The 19,068-nt window shown below is 43.1% G+C and overlaps 1 pseudogene; it reads right to left on the bottom strand.

The window, feature by feature from the left end:
- The window catches only part of LOC104022823 (pikachurin-like), a 51,890-nt pseudogene extending 33,260 nt beyond the window's left edge, over positions 1 to 18,630 (bottom strand).
- Between the last annotated feature and the right edge of the window lie 438 nt (positions 18,631 to 19,068).

Raw genomic sequence — 19,068 nt, 5'->3', positions numbered from 1 at the left:
TGGTGACCTTCCAGGCACAGTGCAAACCCCATCTGTTTCCCCAGGAGATGAAGGGTATTTAAGCGATGCAGGTGATGGGTGATGACACTTTTTTTGTTTGATTCTTTGGGACAGTTTATTTTGTTGTTACTAAACTTGATATGTGAAATCTTTTGTTTTCAAGTATTGTCCATGACACGTTGAAAGATTTGATATAGCAAAAAAACAACAGCCATATAAATGAAATACCTGCAACCTGCATCTGTAATTAAGAAAGGCAACAAAAAAATGATTTATTACATAATTTCCTTCTATAAAAAAATGAAACCAAATCATAAATAAATGAGAACCCTTGGGGAAACTTGCCCTCTCTTTCCTCCCTGAAAATGGATCAATGTAACATAAACCAAGCATGCATTTTTTACTAGGTAAGAGGGTAACTGCTTATAATCAAGTCCACATGTTCTACTTGCAAGGACCTTGGGAGGTCTGTCACATTAGGTGATACAGTCAGCACCCCTTCAGAGGAACATTTTAGCAAACAAAGACAACAGTTTCCTATGCGGACCTGAAACAATGCACAGTCAGGTGTACTGCAAATCCAGCCACTCTTGAAAAACAAAGTGAGAGAATTACACATGAGAATGAAATAAACCTCAGCAGAAAAAATCCCCAAGTGGCGTGAACTCAGTGTCTGCAGGACTCATCTCTGTCTCAGCCTGCCTAGAAGAGCTGTGAGAGACTCGACACAATGCAACACAGACCCTGAAGGTCCTCTGCATTTGAGGTAATGCCGGGAATTTGCTCTTCAGTTAAAATAAGCATTGGAAAGCCACTAATTATTTCAAAACAAGCATAAAAATTCAGGATATACAAGCATAAAGCTACAAATTTTTAAAATCCAAACACACTAAGGACCTTTTTTGGGGGGAAGGCTTGAAACTAATCAAGAAATTTTTCCACAACACTGCTGAATGTGCTCCATCCTAACATCTGCATACTGATAAATCTTCCCTGTTTTAATATTATTAAATATTATTTAAATTATTACATTAATCATATATTATTAAATAATATCAATATATAAATATTATTCAAATTGTTATACTAATAAATCTTCCCAGCAGAACCCACATAATTCATTGCAGCAGAAGTTTCATGTCACTACTGAGATATTGAAAGAATTCCCCTGTATGTCAAAATTAATATTGAAAATTGTTGACTCCATCTACGTATCAAGGAGATGAAAAGAAATTGATCTACTCTTTTAAGGGAAATGCTGCTGAAACACTTGTGGTTCTGTAGAAGCTAGCTGACTATAAAAATTTGGATAAATTTGTCTCCAAATTTAGAAGACTGGGTAGGTATTCAATAGGTTACAAATTTGAGTATTCAAATGAAAATACCTAAGACATTTTTGAGAATTAATTTTAATAGTATCTTCAGGAAAAGGACCCAAACTAGTATATTTAAGTCCAAGGTCTTGCTTTAGGGGCTTTCATAAGAATGTCGCTTGTCATAAAATATTTCTCAGCATAAACCAATGGACTATTAACACTGAGCCTGCAAGCTTCCAAAGACACCATTAGCTATTTTGGGTTTAACATATTCTTTTACACATTCCCTATGAACTGTGCAGTGAGCAGTAAGACCTAGATTCACCCTCCTGATTTTCAGCATTTAGCCAAGTTGGGATTGTGGTCTCCTTAGCGTTCTCTTATAATCAACAGCAGAGCAGAGCCTGAATTAGCCCAGCCCATCCTACATCTGAAACTTCCTGCAGCCCTCCACTGCCTATAGTGAACCAAAAGGTCCCAAGGGAAACCCATGCAAGTGCCTAAATAAAGGCCCAAATTTAGACCCCGAGCAGAAACAGACTGCAGGTTAGCTCTGGTTCTGATTAGATTCTAGTATGTGCAAACAATTAATGTACTGAATTTTCATGAGGTTTTAATCCCCAATATCACAGTTAAACAAATGAAAAGGGTGTTTTTCCCTCATCTCAGTCTCCCAGCATGGTTTTTCTAGGGTAAAAGTAATTAAGTTAGTTCTAAGGGGACTGAAATGATTTAAACAATGTCATAGTTTCTAGAGGTTTGTGCTGCACCCAAGAGAAATTATAGATTTGCATAAGAAAGTTATTAATTTTGAAAAAGCACAGGATAATATTGTATTTCTTCGACATAAGAGGGCTTAATTCTAAATTTACTTGCACTGCTTTGTTTTGTTTTTACACTGGTTTAATTTCAACAGCTTTAACTTGTGTTAATACATTTTATAATGATTAAAACTATTTTCAGCAAAAGACAATGAAGCTTAAAGTTAAATCTTTACCTCTAATTGCCATTAGGGGTTATGGCTCATTGAACTTTCTTCAAATATATAATCAGGCTTCCAAGTCTAAGAGCGCATAATCCCAAAATTAACAAATAATACACTTCAAGCTTAGCTTTAAACCTCAAACTAAACAGTGTAATCAAAACATTGTGCCATTAGCAAATTCTTTCCCAAAGTCTAAAACAACGAAACACTGAAATTTCAATTACTCGCTTCTTTTGACTTAAACAGTGAAGGCAGCTTTCCACTCTCCAGCTGAACAAAAACATTCAAGGGTGCACTTTCACTGTGTCAGATGGAGATGATGGTGCCCGCTGCTTCTTCCATTAGCAGGTCCCTGTTGCTATGAAGAGGTGTACATAAACCTGCAGGCTCCACTTTCTGGCAAAAGCACGGAGGCAACAGAAGTTCAGTCAATCAGAGCCCAACAAAATCCCTTCCCCATCCACTGAGCAAATGAGAGTTGAGAGATGGGGAGAAGAGAGAAAGGCTCAGAAAGATAACAAATGTGTTGGAAAAATAGGTATTAGAGAAATTTTATGGTAATTCTATAGCAGAGTTTACATGATGGCCATAAGATAACTTCAAGCCCTCATGTCCTGCCTCCCAGTGCAATGAACATTGGATGGCTTCCTACTAAATATGGGGCATTTTGATTCAAACAAAAAGTGCAACATAAGTTCACAAGCGGGCTTTCAGCCTAGGAATTCTTTTCATTATATCAGTATCTTCTAGATTGTAACCATACTTTAAGGACTGCAAAACAATAGTTCATTCTGTCTGTTTTTACAACAACAATTCTTTTTAAAAAATGAATGTGTTTTTCCAAAGAATGATTTTTTGACCTTTACAGCTCAGAGCAGTTAAAGAAGCAATTCTCTCATCTTATCCATGAACCTCAACTAAAACCTGTCATCAAGTGTTCACCCAAAAGATTAAACTTCCAAAGGTTGAATTTTGCATTCACTGTAAGGATAAACACAGGGGCAAGCACATGAAAATAAATAGCTTTGTATGCAGATATTAGCTTACACAAGCATATGAACAGTCAAGTATGAATACTTGTTTGTGCATGCAGATACAGCCACCTCCTCCTGACCCTTCATATGCATCTTATAAAAGCAACTTGAGTGGCAACTTTTGACAGTTCAGTTCTATTACTGCAAATTTTAGAGAGTTCAACATAAAAGAAGAAAAAACAAAACACCAACCCCCCCCCCCCCCCCCAACCAAACACCTAAAAAGAAAGACCAACATTTCATGGACACTTGATTAGCATTAGGATAACAAAGCAAGTCTGAGTCCTGCAAGCTCAAGACCCAAAAGACTTTTGTCAGTTAAAACTGCCCAACATACTGAGTTTGCAATCCCCAGATTATTTCCTATAACAGCCCAGGGTACTCCTGCTCAGGGGAACTGCTCTGCCACAGACTCTCTTCTCAGCATGATTCAACAGTGTTCGATGACAGGAGAAACTTAAAACTTCATTCACCCAGGCTTTTATTAGAGGGAACACATCAAATTAGACCTTATTTTCTTCAATCAGAAGGTATGATTTATTGATGATTTTATATCAAATTAGATTATTTCTGGCTTTGTCTTTAAAATTTCATGGTAATTCAACACACATCAAGAGCAAAACTAAGTGTACTATACACAGTGAGTAAAAAAATCACGAGAAGAATCTATACACAGTTAATAGAGCAATTTAGGAAAAAAAAACTGTAGTGCACAAACACTGACATTCGGACTTCACTGGCAAACTTGCCTGATAAACTCCACCATGTAGAACTGGATGGGAGAACTTCCCTCACTGACTCCAAATTTCCAGGATAACGCAACTTCTGAGGCATAATGTCAGTGGCGACTTTGTCACGGTATTTCCTGCTTTGCCTTGGCCCTGCAGATTTGCAGAAGAGAAGGGCAGAGGTGGGAAGCTCTGTTCCCCACCCCGCACTCCTCCCTGAAGCAAGGCTTTGCTCCCGGGAAGGCTCCAACTCTGCAGAGAAGGGAGGGAGAAAGGAGGTTTTCCCCAGAGGGGAGCTCTGCACAGTGACCCATCCTTCCAGGTGTGAGACGGAAAAGCAGAAACTGATTTTTTTAAAATAATTTTATAAGAGATAGATATAGAAAAGAAATTCTAGCTGTGGATGGTTACACACTGCAACCACTTTTGGGGAATTCCTGGTACTGAAGGTTATTAAAAGCAGGATAGACCATTATCTCTGAGCAAAGGTCTAGTCCTGCCTTTGTCAAGAAGAACAGACAGGGCAATCTCTGGATAACTTTTACAGGCTTGTGTCTTTGATAATTACGGATCAGAGGCCAGTCTAACTAAAACACAAGTGCATAAACTGTACCTGCATCTGACATACTTGGTGAAATATTTCTCATAATGGAAATGCTTTTCATTTCCAGTATAAATGTAGTATAGATGCCTTTAAAAAGCCCCATCAAGACACTCCAGCTGCATAACCTCAGGTGCATTCCTGGAAGCCCAAGTCAAAATCATCAGCATTCGTGCTCCTAAAACTAGGCTTGCAATTTGGCTGTCAAAGCTTCAGTGCTGGTGCATAGCTGCCCTAATTCCTGATGTCTCTGCAGCATCTTGGCCTGGCAGAGGAAAATGATAGCCAGGTCCCTATTCCTGGAGAAGGGGCTGCACTGAGGCTCACCTCTCTGTGCTCCAGCCTACAGGCTGCTTGAGCATGAAGCTCAAGATTTTTCCTGGCTTGGGATTTCCTGGCTTGGATCAGACCTGCCTCTTCCCTGCAGACGTGTCCAGTGGCCAGAGGGCTGCAGCTGGCCCTGCCTGCTGCCAGGGCCCTGCCTGCCCTGCTACTGCCTGCCTTCCCATCAGCTACTTCATAACTTAATATACTTAATAACTCATCAGCTACTTAAATAACTTAAAAAAAAAAGTCTCTGGGAGGTTTAACATAAGTGTTAGAAAGTAGCTGAAAACAAGCAACAGCACATTAGCATGTCTGTGCAATAAACTTTAATAATCAGTAGGATGGGCTGGATAAGAACCAGCATGCCAAGCACATTCCCTGGTATCCCTTCTGACCCCGTCTCCCTCCATGAGTTTCTATACTGGGACTACACTGGGAACAGCAATCAATTAAAAAGCCACTCAGCTGATGAGCAGCAGAAGCTTTCCAGCCAGGCACCCCAGCGGGTTTGCACATGCTGCCCAGGTGAGACAGACCTGGTGAGCCGTAGAGGAAACTCTGCACCCAAGAAAAACTGTGTCATCCAGAGGTGTAGTTTCATCCTACCAATGAGCAAAAGCAGCAGCTCGCTGCCAGTGGCAAGGGCAAGGTCTCACGCCTTCTCCTGCCCTGCCACCTCCCCACTCCTCCATCCCTCTCCTTTCACATATTTACTTCTACCTTCCTACCCCAGGGCTTCTCCCTCCCCTTTTACACTGACTCGGGTGTCATGTAAGGGAATTCAACCCACTTCCACTAGAAAAAAAAAAAAAAAAGGCTGTTCTCTTTTCTCTTGTGAGTTATGCATCTGAGGTATTAGGAAGCACGAACACCAGAGAAGCTCCACAAAACATGGCACTCCAAACACTACTGGAAGCAGAAACAGGAAAACATTAATGAAGTTGATCACACAGTGCTTAAAGTTCATAACTGAGTCTTAAGCATTGTTGGTGAAAATAAACTCTACTAAGTAGGCTACTACTGTTCTGAAATGAAATGATAAAAATAAGGATAAAAGTCAGCCTGCTACATTTTATGAGCATTTATAACATGGGTAAAATACATGAGAAGCACATATCAAAGACTTTGTATTTATTATAAAAAAATACAGCTTCATTTTATATATATATAAAATAAAAATTTTCTTTTCCCATCAGTCAATATCACTTAAGGGTATATTTTTCATGTGTTCGCTATCCAAAGCTTATTATCTTCAATGGGAACCATGGCAAAATTGCTCATGCTACTTGAAAAATGCTCTCCTTGATGTTTCTTAATCTCTTTGTGTGGGAATAAATGAGATGATAGTGTTTTACTTTGACGAGATGCAGCTGTGCCCTTGAGGCTTGTTACAAACAGGTTCGCAGGAATGCAGCTGTGGCCTTGAGGCTTGTTACAAACAAGTTTGTGAAACTTAGAGGCAGAAAAATAAGGATGAGATTGGATACATCCCTGAAAGAGGAATTCGTGTGCACCAACTTTGAAGAACCAATAAGTAATGCTGAAGAGACGCGTGGATGCAAGACAGTAACCAATGAAATAAGTTTTGCTTGCTTGTGAACACTAGATCATATTATAAAAGGGATAGATTGTAAAAATAAAGTGTCTTCGCTTGTCTTCGCCTAAACTCATATGCGGAGTCCGTGTTTAATTGCCACATCTTTGCTTTATCTACTACAAATTTCTCTCTCGCTGATACACAATACAAAACTGAACTCTTGAAGAAATAGTTTACTTGGTATAAGAAACAAAATTCAAGGGAAGCTTCTGGAAAAGTGGTAATATGTCAGATAGAAAAACCTCCATGTCTCTCTTGTACTGGGCAGCCCAGAACTGGACCCAGTACTACAGATGTGTCTCACCAATGCTGAGTAGAGGGGAAGGATCACCTTCCTTGACCTGCTGGCAACACTCCTCCTAATGCAGCCCAGGATGCTGCTGGCCGCCTTTGCTGCAAGGGCACATCCACCAGGGCTGCCACTGCACAGTGATCCTAACCTGACTGTAGAAATCAGCTCAATTGCAACTGTGATTTTATTAAAGGCTACTGAATGCCTGGTCAGGGAGGAAATCTGGCATCTTCTCAAGGAGCAGGAAATTCTTCTTCAACTCAGTTCATCCATAAGAAACAGGATAATTTCACTACCTTCTGCAGTCAGCAAATCTCTCTATTCACCAGCAGTATCAGTAAAAAACCACAGAGGCAATTCTTTGTGTCTATTAAGTGACTGAAATAGATGTGTTTTTTAAACCTGAATCCCCACATTAATGTAGTGTGGGACACAGCTGTGTATCCAAAGAGCCAATAACAAGCAGTGGGATGCGAAAGCTGGGAGAATGACTGAGAGGGAATGACCCAGGCACAGTTACGATGTCCACAAAGCTAATATCTAACACTCCCTAATCCTCTCAAGGAGTTCCCTGTTCCACTGGCACATCGGCTTCTGCAGCTTGCAGAGTCCGGTCCTTTGGCACCAACCCTTACCATGGCTGCCTCACCATGCAAGCCATGCCCTTCTCTTGGCATCAGCTGGTTCAAACGGCTTGCTTTTCCCTTTTCTGCCCATTTTAGGTGCTGTCTAGTCCTTTTTCCAACAGAGGCTTTCTTCCCCTCGTATTCTGCAGGTTTCTTCTTTCATCCTCCCTATGATCACATCTTATGACTCCACAGAGGTAAATGGGTTGAATGCTCTCATCTCAGCCTACTAAGTCCATTAGCATATATATGGAGAGAGTTGCAATTCTTGACTGTATAGTTCACCATATAATAGCACTGCCATTATGACTGTTCAATTAAGATGAAAACAGTAGCAAACTGCACGCAATGGGTTCATGTGGGAATGGGAACGTCATGAAATGGGAACGGGAATTAAAAATGCCAGCAGGACATTGGTCTCTGTGTGCATGGCTGGAGTACCAGCTGCAATGCCACCATCTTTGTAAATAGTCATCTTCATAAAAAGCCTACTTATTTTTGGAAACATGTTGCCTTCTCCTGTGATTATCTAGAAAGCAGAGCTGAAACATTTCTGTTCCAAGTAACAAATTCTGGCTTGTGCTATCTCTAATTAAACCATAAAAGTTTTGGTCCTACTTTCCATTTGCAGTTTGACAGGTTTTGCTTATGTTTTTTCCTAAAATAATCTTCTAGTTGAAATTTCTCATGCATGAAAGAATTTAGCTTGAGTGAAATTCTCTATAGTCTTTATGCTTAGTATTTTTTCAGAAGATTTTTTGAGCTCAGCAACACAAAGCTAGTCTTGGTTTAAAACTTTACATGTGCAATAATGCCTCTAACACATCAGAAGAATCGTAATGATTTTTTTATTTGAAAGCAACATGCTCAACATTCACAAGATGCTAATTTCCCCTCATTTGAGAAAGACAATTTAAATTGCAAGTTCCAAATGTACACAGGTGTTGATATTTGACTGTACCATCATTTTCACAGGTGCCAGCAATTTTAAATGACTTTAAAAATCAAGAGAGGTGTGAAGAATAATTTGGCTTGGGATTCTTACAGCCTCAGATATCTTTCTGTGTGAGTTACACCAGTCTGACTATCCTCTGAGGACACAGGGAAAGTCAGAACTGCTCGGTGTCCCCTTCTCAGAACAACTGCCCTTAACACAACTGTTATCTGCACTGTTATTTTAAAAGTGTTTATTAACAATAAGGTAAATTGAAAGACACCCTATCACCACTCGGTGATACACACAGAAAGCCAGGTGCAGAATATGTTAGTACCTGCACATGGTTTATCTCTTTTAGGTCTAAAAATTATCCAGGATAACTTTTGCCAATGTTTGAATGAAAGATCTTTTTAAGAAAACAAAGCCAGTGTATTTTGATTATCCAATTACATGGCCAGCAAGTCACTAACAGAAGAAACAGTTTCTCCCACGGCCCAATAGCTCTCTTCCTTTTGGATAAAAGGCTCCCTGGTTCAACATTGTGTGGATTTCTCTTTCATTGGAGGCCAAAATCCTGAGGAGCTTTCCTCATGAGTAGTCCTTACTCCTGGGTGTAGTTACACTGCACTCAGTAGAAGAACTGGTGTGAACTCAGTGTATTTCACACTATATACCTCTCACCTGGAGAGTTTTATGGATCACCACACACCGTATCATTAGCTAGGTTTGAGTTAGTTACCTGGTTTCGACTGAGCTTTCCCCCTAAGCCTCCAATTTTCAGCGGCTTATGCCCTCTTGAAACAGTTACTTTCAAAGATGAATTCGTCTGTGCTTGTTCTCAGCTCAGCAACTCTGAAAAGTCTGAAAAAATAATGTTCATCTTTTGCTGTGGTTTGGATGTTCACATTAAGGAATTGTGGGGGTGTTGTTTTATATGAAAGAACTAATTTGGTTTTCATGTGTAAGCGTCTTTACTAAAAATAAAAGGAAATCAAATCTTGCCTATTCTTACCCAAAATTATTTCCTTTCAGTTGGAATTAATTGTGAAGAACAGGTTTTGGGTTTTGTTGTTTTTTTTTTATTTTGTTTTGTTTTGGTTTTTTTTCAGATAGATCATTTGTTTGCAGAGAAAAACATAAGGAAATTTGATTCAAGATCACATAGCTAACATAGTCTCCCATGTACTTGTGGTTTAGAAAGTCCTTTATTACATGATCACAGACCACTGCAGTACGTTCACCAATAAACATGGCACCAAATTGTACACTCTTTAATATATGAAATTATAAAGTCTGCAAAGACCTCTTCATGGTAATTTACTCAGATTACAGGCATCTCTGATATATTTTTATAACTTTTTAATATGAGAAAAACTTCTTTCTATAACCATTTATTTTAGTGTTTCACCTCATGTGTGGCAGAAAAACTGTGAAAAGGTCCTATCAGTCCTGGTTTGAGTCTCCATCATGAAACAACAGTGTTAGTCACCTATTTTTTTATTTTTTATTTGTAGTAAGACCACATATTAAAGGGATATAAGCAAAACCAGGCATAAGGTTGAGTCCCAATATAAGTTTGATCTGAGGAATGGGAACTCCCAAGTATACTCCCAGCTAATTGATGAGTTCATGGGGCACTGAAAAGACCTCATCCACCGAAATGTACTGTTTTAAGACAACAGGGTACTCTCCTGCTCCTCAGGATGTCTTTTGGGTGACCGATACTCAGAATCCCTGCCATTAAGTTTAAGAATGTGAATCTGAATGTTGGATGTGCTTGCTCATAATGAGCTATGCACAGTATACAGTGTGCCCTGTCTAGTCCAGTCACTGTGTATCTTCCAGAGAAAAAGAGGGTTTTTTTCTGCAAGGCACACTTGAAGATATGGAGGCATTCACCTACATATTATTACTAAGGTAATGCCTAGCAGCCTTGACTAAAATTGGGGTACAGCTGTGTTGAGCACTGTACAGAAATCCTATTGTCTAATGTGGCATGGTTGGAAAAGGATAAAAGTGCAAAACCACTCCAACCCCATTTTAAAAACTGAAAGTCTGGCCTGGGAAGGACTTGCAAACTCTCAAAGCAAGTCTCTGACAGCCTCAAGACAGAAGGATTTCCCAAGGCTCACTCTAGTGCCTTAACTCCAAAACAATCCCTCTTCTCTAAAGCATCATTGGGAATCCCAGTGTCTGGTACAGGTATAATTTCACCAATTTTTAAACATTTCTTGGCTAATTTTACCTTTCTGAACACTGGTGGAAGTCTGCATAGTAGTTTTGGAGGGGGCATTGACAAAATGGTGCCCAAGAAAAACATTTACCGAAAGTTTCCTTTTACAGAGAAAGAGCGATTTCAGGACGGAAAGGATGGAACACGTTTAGACTAACTAAAATCAGAAAACATACTTCAAAATGAGTGATTAACAGTGACATACCAAGTAACATGCTCAACTGAAATAATTTAGTGCATTCCCATTGCTGCCCTGGAGGATATTAGGGGAATTCTCGTATTTATGTGAGGTGGTGATGGGATTGATCAGCATAAGCAGGATTTACCAGAGTACGAGCCCCAGAGTTATGACAGCAAGTCCAATCAAAATGAAAATATGTCACACAACATTGTGAAACAACTTACACCCAAATGCGATAAACAACAACAAATACATATATAATTAGTGCTTGGTTGATTTTATTGGCATTGAAGACATCAACCAGTGTAGTCTGATAGCACGCGTTTTGGCCTATGTCTGAAACAATAAAAGAAAGAATTATATTAATCTTCCCCTAAATAAATTATTCACATCTTCTTTATTAGTTTTAGCTCACAGATATGCACTGTCTCTACCAGCTCTGCAGCCCTCGCATTAGGAATCATTCAGCTTCGGACTCATTTCTTTTCTCAGATAGATACTTCAAATTCAGCAGCAGATCAACCTCATCCTTGCACACTTTACATGTAGGATTTATTATGACAGTGAATTACAACTCATTCTATTGTTGGTCCAAAAAAATTGTAATATTTAAAAAACTAAAATAAGCACCTTCTTTGCCAAAGACTGCTACATTTTCCATATCTGTAGACATGATTTTCAACGTAGCTTGACCTATTCTGATACCTAAATAGGCTAGACTTTCAAAACTGTTCCATATTCAACAGTTCTTATTACAGCCAGATTTTCTAAAGAATACAAGTATCGCAGTGCCAAGTTCTTTGGAAAAAATTAATTTACTGTAGTGTTGACCAGGGATCTGGGCTCTTTCTAAAATCTGGCCCTGATATTGAGTGCTACACTCTTGTAAAGTCTTCAGACTTTAACGGGTCTGATTCCTCCCGCATTTACACATGAAGTCAGTTATGTCTAACATTATGGACATCTGGGAAATAGATAAGATTCAAGCCCAATTCTTTGTTTATATTACTTGGCAAGCATAATATATAAAAAAAAGGATTCCTAAGCGTCAAATATGAATGTTTTATTTTCTCCATGCAGACCAACTCAACAATTTTAATATTTTACAGGGTGTTGGAACTTTACACTCTGATACTAAAAAAGTAACAATGCAATATAGTGCAACAAGTTCATGCCATGAACATCTATGGAAAATCAGCTAAGTGGTCAGCTCTTTCCCCTATAATTCTCTAAAATCATAGAACCATTAAAATTCAATATTATTACATTTATATTAGTAGTAGCATTACACATTGGGGGCTAGGTTTAGGCTCTCCAGCCTTCAACCAGTTGACCAAAACTTGAAACAGAAGCGGCGAAAATCTGTGTCTTTGCAGAAGGCAAAAGCAAGAAAACAATTTGAAAGCAGCAGCATGAGTGCCAACTTCTGGAGGTACAAGATTTAGAGAATCCCAGACTAATCTGTTCCCAACTATGCTATTCACCACACAGTGTCTAAGGATTTGTTTTAAGCCCTTCCCAAAGTGTCTGTCGTCCCATTTCCTTGTTTCCAGTGAATGTATCATGTAACTGTAAATAAATGTTCAAATGAGTTTAGCAGTCATCAGGATGTTTTGAATTTGAGCACAACAGTTTTTTTCCCTGCAGTTTAATTTAACAAGTTGCATTTGAAGCTATTTTACTATATATTTTATTTTTAACTTCGCAGACAGATTTCTCACTCTGCTGCTTTCTTGGGATTACAAAATTGATCTTTGTAAGCTGAGCCCTGAATGAAAGACTTGGAAAAATGGAGATGCATTTGACTATCTTTTTTCTTTTGACCCACAGGACCTGCCAGTCAGCTCCCATTATTGAAGATGAACTGGTTTTATCACTTCTCTCTTAATACAATATTTTTCTTTCACCTCAGTTACAATTCCTGTACAAGTCCCACTTCTATTGCTATTAAAAGGGCAAAGTGAAAGGGAAAAGAAATTTTAAAGAACTTATTACTATCGTATCTCTTCTTCACTCACTACTTTTGGATGTGTGAGTAAATGATAGTTCCTTTTCACACTTAACCACCCAGCATGTGATATGCTGCAGAACAAGGCAGAGATGTGAGCTACCTGGAACTATACCTGTTCTCAGTATTTTGACAGCAACATTTCACAGTAGGGACCCAGCTGCAGGATTCTTGGAAGCCTGCAATTCCAATAGCCCTTGGCAGAATGCAGATGGGATTTAAATTATATACTGCTGCACACAAGCTCTCTGGGGGATTTCCCTCTTCAAATCTTGCTACAAGTGAATTTTCAAATCTTTGCACAGATTTTGAAAAAAATGTTCCCATATAAAACTGGCTACTTCTTATACAACAAAGAAATAGAAAAGCAATGATTGAATCAGTCAGTGAACCTGAAATAACATGTTATAAAAAAAATGAACATAAAATGTGTAGCTAACAAAAGTAAGGTAAACACAATGTTAGCATATTAATTTATCTCCACCACAGTACTACAAATAATTTATTTCCAAGTTTTAAAATGGTTTCATTCAATGCACAGGAATACATTTCCACTAGGTCTGTCATTCTGCTGTGATTAGGGGAAACAAGTATGCCAATACGGTAGAGGAATCTTTAAAAGATATTTACACATTTCCATCCCCAACTTCACATATCTGGTATTTTAACATAAGCTACTAATCATCTCATTCACAACTACTGTCTGTCTAATTTCCTCAAGTACTTAATGGTAGCTATTATGATAAATAAGGATCATAGGACTAGATCCCTAAGAGACAAGGTCAGACCAGTAAAATTAGCCATCTGTCCAGTAAGGGCTTTAAGCTCAGGTTGTATTTCATAGAAACACAGAATCATAGAATCGTTAAGGTTGGAAAAGACCCTTAAGATCATTGAGTCCAACCATCAACCTAGCACTGCCAAGTCCATCACTATACCATGTCTTCGAGCACCACATCTATCCGTCCTTTAAATACCTCCAGGGATGGAGACTCAACCACTTCCCTGGGCAACCTGTTCCAATGTTTGACCACCCTTTCGGTGAAGAAGTTTTTCCTAATATCCAACCTAAACTTCCCCTGGTGCAGCTTGAAGCCGTTTCCTCTCGTCCTATCACTTGTTACTAGGGAGAAGAGACCGACCCCCCACCTCGCTACAACCTCCTTTCAAGTAGTTGTAGAGAGCAATAAGGTCTCCCCTCAGCCTCCTCTTCTCCAGGCTAAACACCACCAGTTCCCTCAGCCGCTCCTCATAAGACTTGTTCTCCAGACCCTTCACCAACTTCGTTGCCCTTCTTTGGACACACTCCAGCACCTCAATGTCCTTCTTGTAGTGAGGGGCCCAAAAGTGAACACAGTACTCGAGGTGCGGCCTCACCAGGGCTGAGTACAGGGGCACTATCACCTCCCTGGTCCTGCTGGCCACACTATTCCTGATACAGGCCAGGATGCCATTGGCCTTCTTGGCCACCTGAGCACACTGCTGGCTCGTGTTCAGGCGGCTGTCAACCAGCACCCCCAGGTCCTTTTCCACCAGGCAGCTCTCCAGCCACTCCTCCCCAGGCCCGTAGCGTTGCATGGGGTTGTTGTGACCCCAGTGCAGGATGCGGCACTTAGCCTTGTTGAATCTCATGCAGTTGGCCCCGGCCCAATGATCCAGCCTGTCCAGGTCCCTCTGTAGGGCCTTCCTACCCTCCAGCAGATCAACACTTCCACCCAACTTGGTGTCATCTGCAAACTTCCTGAGGGTGCACTCAGTCCCCTCATCCAGATCATCAATGAAGATATTGAACAGAATCGGCCCCAACATTGAGCCCTGGGGAACACCACTTGTGACCGGCCGCCAACTGGATTTGACTCCATTCACCACCACTCTCTGGGCTCGGCCGTCCAGCCAGTTTTTAACGCAGCGCAGAGTGCACTTATCCAAGCTGTGAGCAGCCAGCTTCTCCAGGAGAATGCTGTGGGAGACAGTGTCAAAGGCCTTACTAAAGTCCAAGTAGACAACATCCACAGCCTTCCCCTCATCCACTAAGCGGGTCACCTTGTCATAGAAGGAGATCAGGTTAGTGAAACAGGATCTCCCTTTCATGAACCCATGCTGGCTGAGCCTGATCCCTCAGTTGTCCCGCACTTGCTGCATAATGGCACTCAGGATGATTTGTTCCATGACCTTCCCCGGCACCGAGGTCAGGCTGACAGGCCTGTAGTTCCCCGGATCCTCCTTCTGACCCTTCTTGTAGATGGGTGTCACATTAGCTAACTTCCAGTCATCTGGGACCTCCCCGGTTGACCAAGACTGCTGATAATGATGGAGAATGGCTTGGCAAGCTCCTCTGCCAGCTCCCTCAGTATCCTCGGGTGGATCCCATCTGGCCCCATGGACTTGTGAACATCCAGGTGGAGGAGCAGGTCAGTGACTGCCACCTCTTCGACAACCGGGGCTTCATTCTGCATCCTATCTCCATCTCCCAGCTCAGGGATCTGAATACCCTGAGGATGACCAGTCTGACTATTAAAGACTGAGGCAAAGAAGGCATTAAGTACCTCTGCCTTCTCCTCATCCTTTGTGGCAAGGTTACCTTCTGCATCCAACAAAGGAGGGAGATTCTCCCTGGCCCTCCTTTTGTCACTAACATATTTATAAAAACTTTTTTTGTTGTCTTTAACGGCGGTGGCCAGTTTAAGTTCCAGCTGCGCCTTCGCCTTTCTGATCTTCTCCCTGCATATCCTCACAACATCCTTGTAGTCCTCCTGAGTCACCTGCCCCTTCTTCCAAAGGCGGTAGGCTCTCTTTTTCTTGAGTTCTAGCCAAAGCTCTCTGTCCAGCCAGGCCAGTCTTCTCCCCCGCCTGCTCGACTTGCGGCACATGGGGACAGCCTGCTCCTGCGCCTTTGAGACTTCCTCCTTGAATAACGTCCAGCCTTCCTGGACTCCTTTGCCCTTCAGGACTGCCTCCCAAGGGACTCTGATAACCAGACTCCTAAACAATCCAAAGTCTGCCCTTCTAAAGTCCAAGGCAGTGGTTTTGCTGACCCCCTTCCTTACTTCTCCTAGAATTGAAAACTCTATCATGTCATGGTCGCTGAGCCCAAGACAGCCTCCGACCACCACATCGCCCACCAGGCCTTCTCTGTTAGTAAACAGCAGGTCCAGCAGGGCACCTCCCCTGGTTGGCTCGCTTACCAGCTGTGTCAGGAAGTTATCATCTTCCACACACTCCAGGAACCTCCGAGACTGCTTCCTCTCTGCTGTGTTGTATTTCCAGCAGATATCTGGTAAGTTGAAGTCTCCCATGAGAACAAGGGCTAGGGATTGTGAGACTTCAGCCAACCGCTTGTGGAATACTTCGTCTGTTTCCTCGTCCTGGTTGGGTGGTCTATAACAGACTCCCACCAGGATGTCTGCCTTGTTAGCCTTCCCTCTGATCTTAACCCATAAGCACTCAACCTTATCATTACTGTCGTTGAGCTCTAGACAGTCAAAACACTCTCTAACGTACAAGGCTACCCCACCACCTCTTCTTCCTAGCCTGTCCCTTCTGAAGAGCTTGTAGCCATCCATTGCAGCACTCCAGTTGTGTGAGTCATCCCACCATGTTTCCTTGATGGCGACCACATCATAGTTTTCCTGCCGCGCAATGGCTTCCAGCTCCTCCTGTTTATTGCCCATGATGCGTGCATTGCTGTAAATGCACTTCAGTTGGGCTATAGATCTCTTCTCCAACACAGGCATGCCACCCCTAGGCTCATCCCTAACAAGCCTGGTTTCATCCCCTTCCCCCTTCGCATCTAGTTTAAAGCTCTCTCAACGAGGCCAGCTAACTCCTGGGCCAGGATCCTTTTCCCCCTTTGTGACAGGTGAACCCCATCTGTCTCCAGCAGGCCTGGTGCCATGTAAACTGCCCCATGGTCAAAAAACCCAAAATTCCGCCGCTGGCACCAGCCTCTGAGCCATGTGTTGATGAGGTGGGTCTTCCTGTTCCTTTCCATGTGCCTCCCGGCTACTGATGGGATGGAGGAAAACACTGTCTGTGCTCCTGATCCTTCAAGCAATCGCCCTAGTTCTCTAAAGTCCCTTTTGATTGTCTTGATGCCACTATCAGCTACCTCATCACTGCCGACTTGAACAACCACTAGTGGGTAATAATCAGAAGCTTTTACCAGCCTAGGGAGCTTCCTGGTAACGTTTCTTATCCTTGCCCCAGGGAGGCAGCAGACTTCCCTATGGGATAGGTCTGGTCGGCATATCGGGCCCTCTGTTCCCCTCAGAAGGGAATCACCTACGACAATTAACCTTCTTTTTTTCTTACCAATGGCCGTTGTAATGCGTGGGGCTGACTGCTTCCCCCAGTCAACCCTTTGGATGGAGTATTAAGTTTCCAACTGCACAGGCATTTTTTTTCTCACAAGAGCAAGAGAATGCACAATACTGATTCTAAAAAACAGCAATACAAATCTTTTAACACTGTGGAATATATACAAAAAGGATCTGATCCTGCAAATGCTTTGTCAGCTGAGGCAAAATTTACTAAACTTGTTATATTTTCCATTGATCTGATCCCAGTGAAGTCAGTGATAAAAATCGGGGTTGGCCTCAAAGACTCTAGGATAGTCCCAGTGTTTGAGACAGTCTTGGGCATCAGTATTTTCTCTTAGCACCACAATTTTTAAGTTATGCAGAACGCCAAACTTCACTATGCACTGTGTCCCATCTCACCATTTACATTTTACCTTACTGTTTCATAAGCTGCTCAGAGTCCAAGTTTTTAACTTTCAACCACTAAGGACCATGTACCACCTCGACTGACATGCAAAACCCTGCCAACAGCAGTGGGAACTCTCCCGCAGGTCACTGCTAACATTCAGCCAGACAGAAGCAGGACCTTGAAGCACCCCACATCATGCTTGGTACAGAATAACTAAAGTTTTAAAATGAAATTATTGCTTCCCTAGCCATTTTCTTTCACGTTTACTACTCTATGTCTTACATTATTCACTACCATACAAATAAATGTCACAGCCAAAGCACAGCCTTGCTGACAGAAAACCTCTGACTGGCACAGAGGTTCACCTGGCTCCTAACTCTGCTCAAGCAGCACCACAGGTTACGGGCTCCAGGGAAAATGGATAAAAATTTTGCCGATTACTTCTGCAGCAGCTGTTGGGTCTTGGTCTGTAACTTGAGTGAACCCATCGGCATTGGGTGGAAAATGCCAGAGAAAATGGATCTTACACTGATTCTGCAACTTCACCGCTTCCAATGGCACATTCCTTGACATTGCCTGGGCATCCTCTCCCACCCGCAGATGGGAGGACAAAGCAGGGGCTTGCAGGGAAGGGCGGGGAGCGGCCCCTGCTGCGGGGCTCTGTCCGTCCTGAGCTCACGGACAAGTTCATTTCACACGACAGCGCCACGACCTGACCCCAAACGCCAGCAGCCGCCCGAGAAGCGGCTGGCGGCGAGCAGTGTCCCGCCACCGCTGCCCGGCCGGCGGAGCTCCCGCCCGGCCCCGCTGGCGTCTCCCTGCTCTGCGGCAAACGCCAGTTTTAAAGGGACGCGAAACTTTGCTTGGTGCAAGCGCGGCACTGAAAGGGCATCTCCCCACCCTAGGAACAGCCTGCGCACCCGCCGGGCACCGCCGTCCGCCCTACCTTGCCGGCGGGGGATGCTTCTCCGCGGCACCGCCGCGCACCCAATGCACGAAGCCAGGAGCAGCAGCGAGGCGAGGCGGCGGCGGCAGCGGCGGTGGCAGCGGCCCGGCATCTCCATGTGCACTGCGTTACCCCGCCGCCGCCCGAGCGGGGGAGATGGGGTCCGGTGGTCGCAGGCGAGGGGCGCCGCCGCGCGTCCCCTCTGGGCGGCAGCTTGGGCGGGGAGCGGGGCTGGGGCCGGCGCGGAGCGGCGGGGCTTTTACCCGCACCGGGCAGGGACGGGAATGGAAGGGGGGAGGAGGCTGGGTCCGGCCCTTTGATGGGATTACCGCAGCCCGTGGGGCAGCCGCGGCGGCGCTGGGTACGGCTCGGCACCTCCCCCGCGAGGCGCCACCGACCGCCGCTCCGCAGCCCCCAGCCCCGACCCGGCCCTGTTCGGGGTCGGGGCGTTCTCTGCCGGGTGACCCCCGTGCCCTTGGCAGGCCGGCCCTGCCCGCGGCCTCTCCGCCGAGGCACCCTCGGCCCCCAGGGTTGTCCCTGCCCTGCAGGG

The sequence above is a fragment of the Nipponia nippon genome, unplaced genomic scaffold (genome assembly GCF_047370975.1).
Source record: "Nipponia nippon isolate SJK-2023a ecotype South Korea unplaced genomic scaffold, ASM4737097v1 scaffold_34, whole genome shotgun sequence".
Taxonomy (NCBI): Eukaryota; Metazoa; Chordata; class Aves; order Pelecaniformes; family Threskiornithidae; genus Nipponia; species Nipponia nippon.
This window is presented reverse-complemented; position numbering and strand designations above follow the sequence as displayed.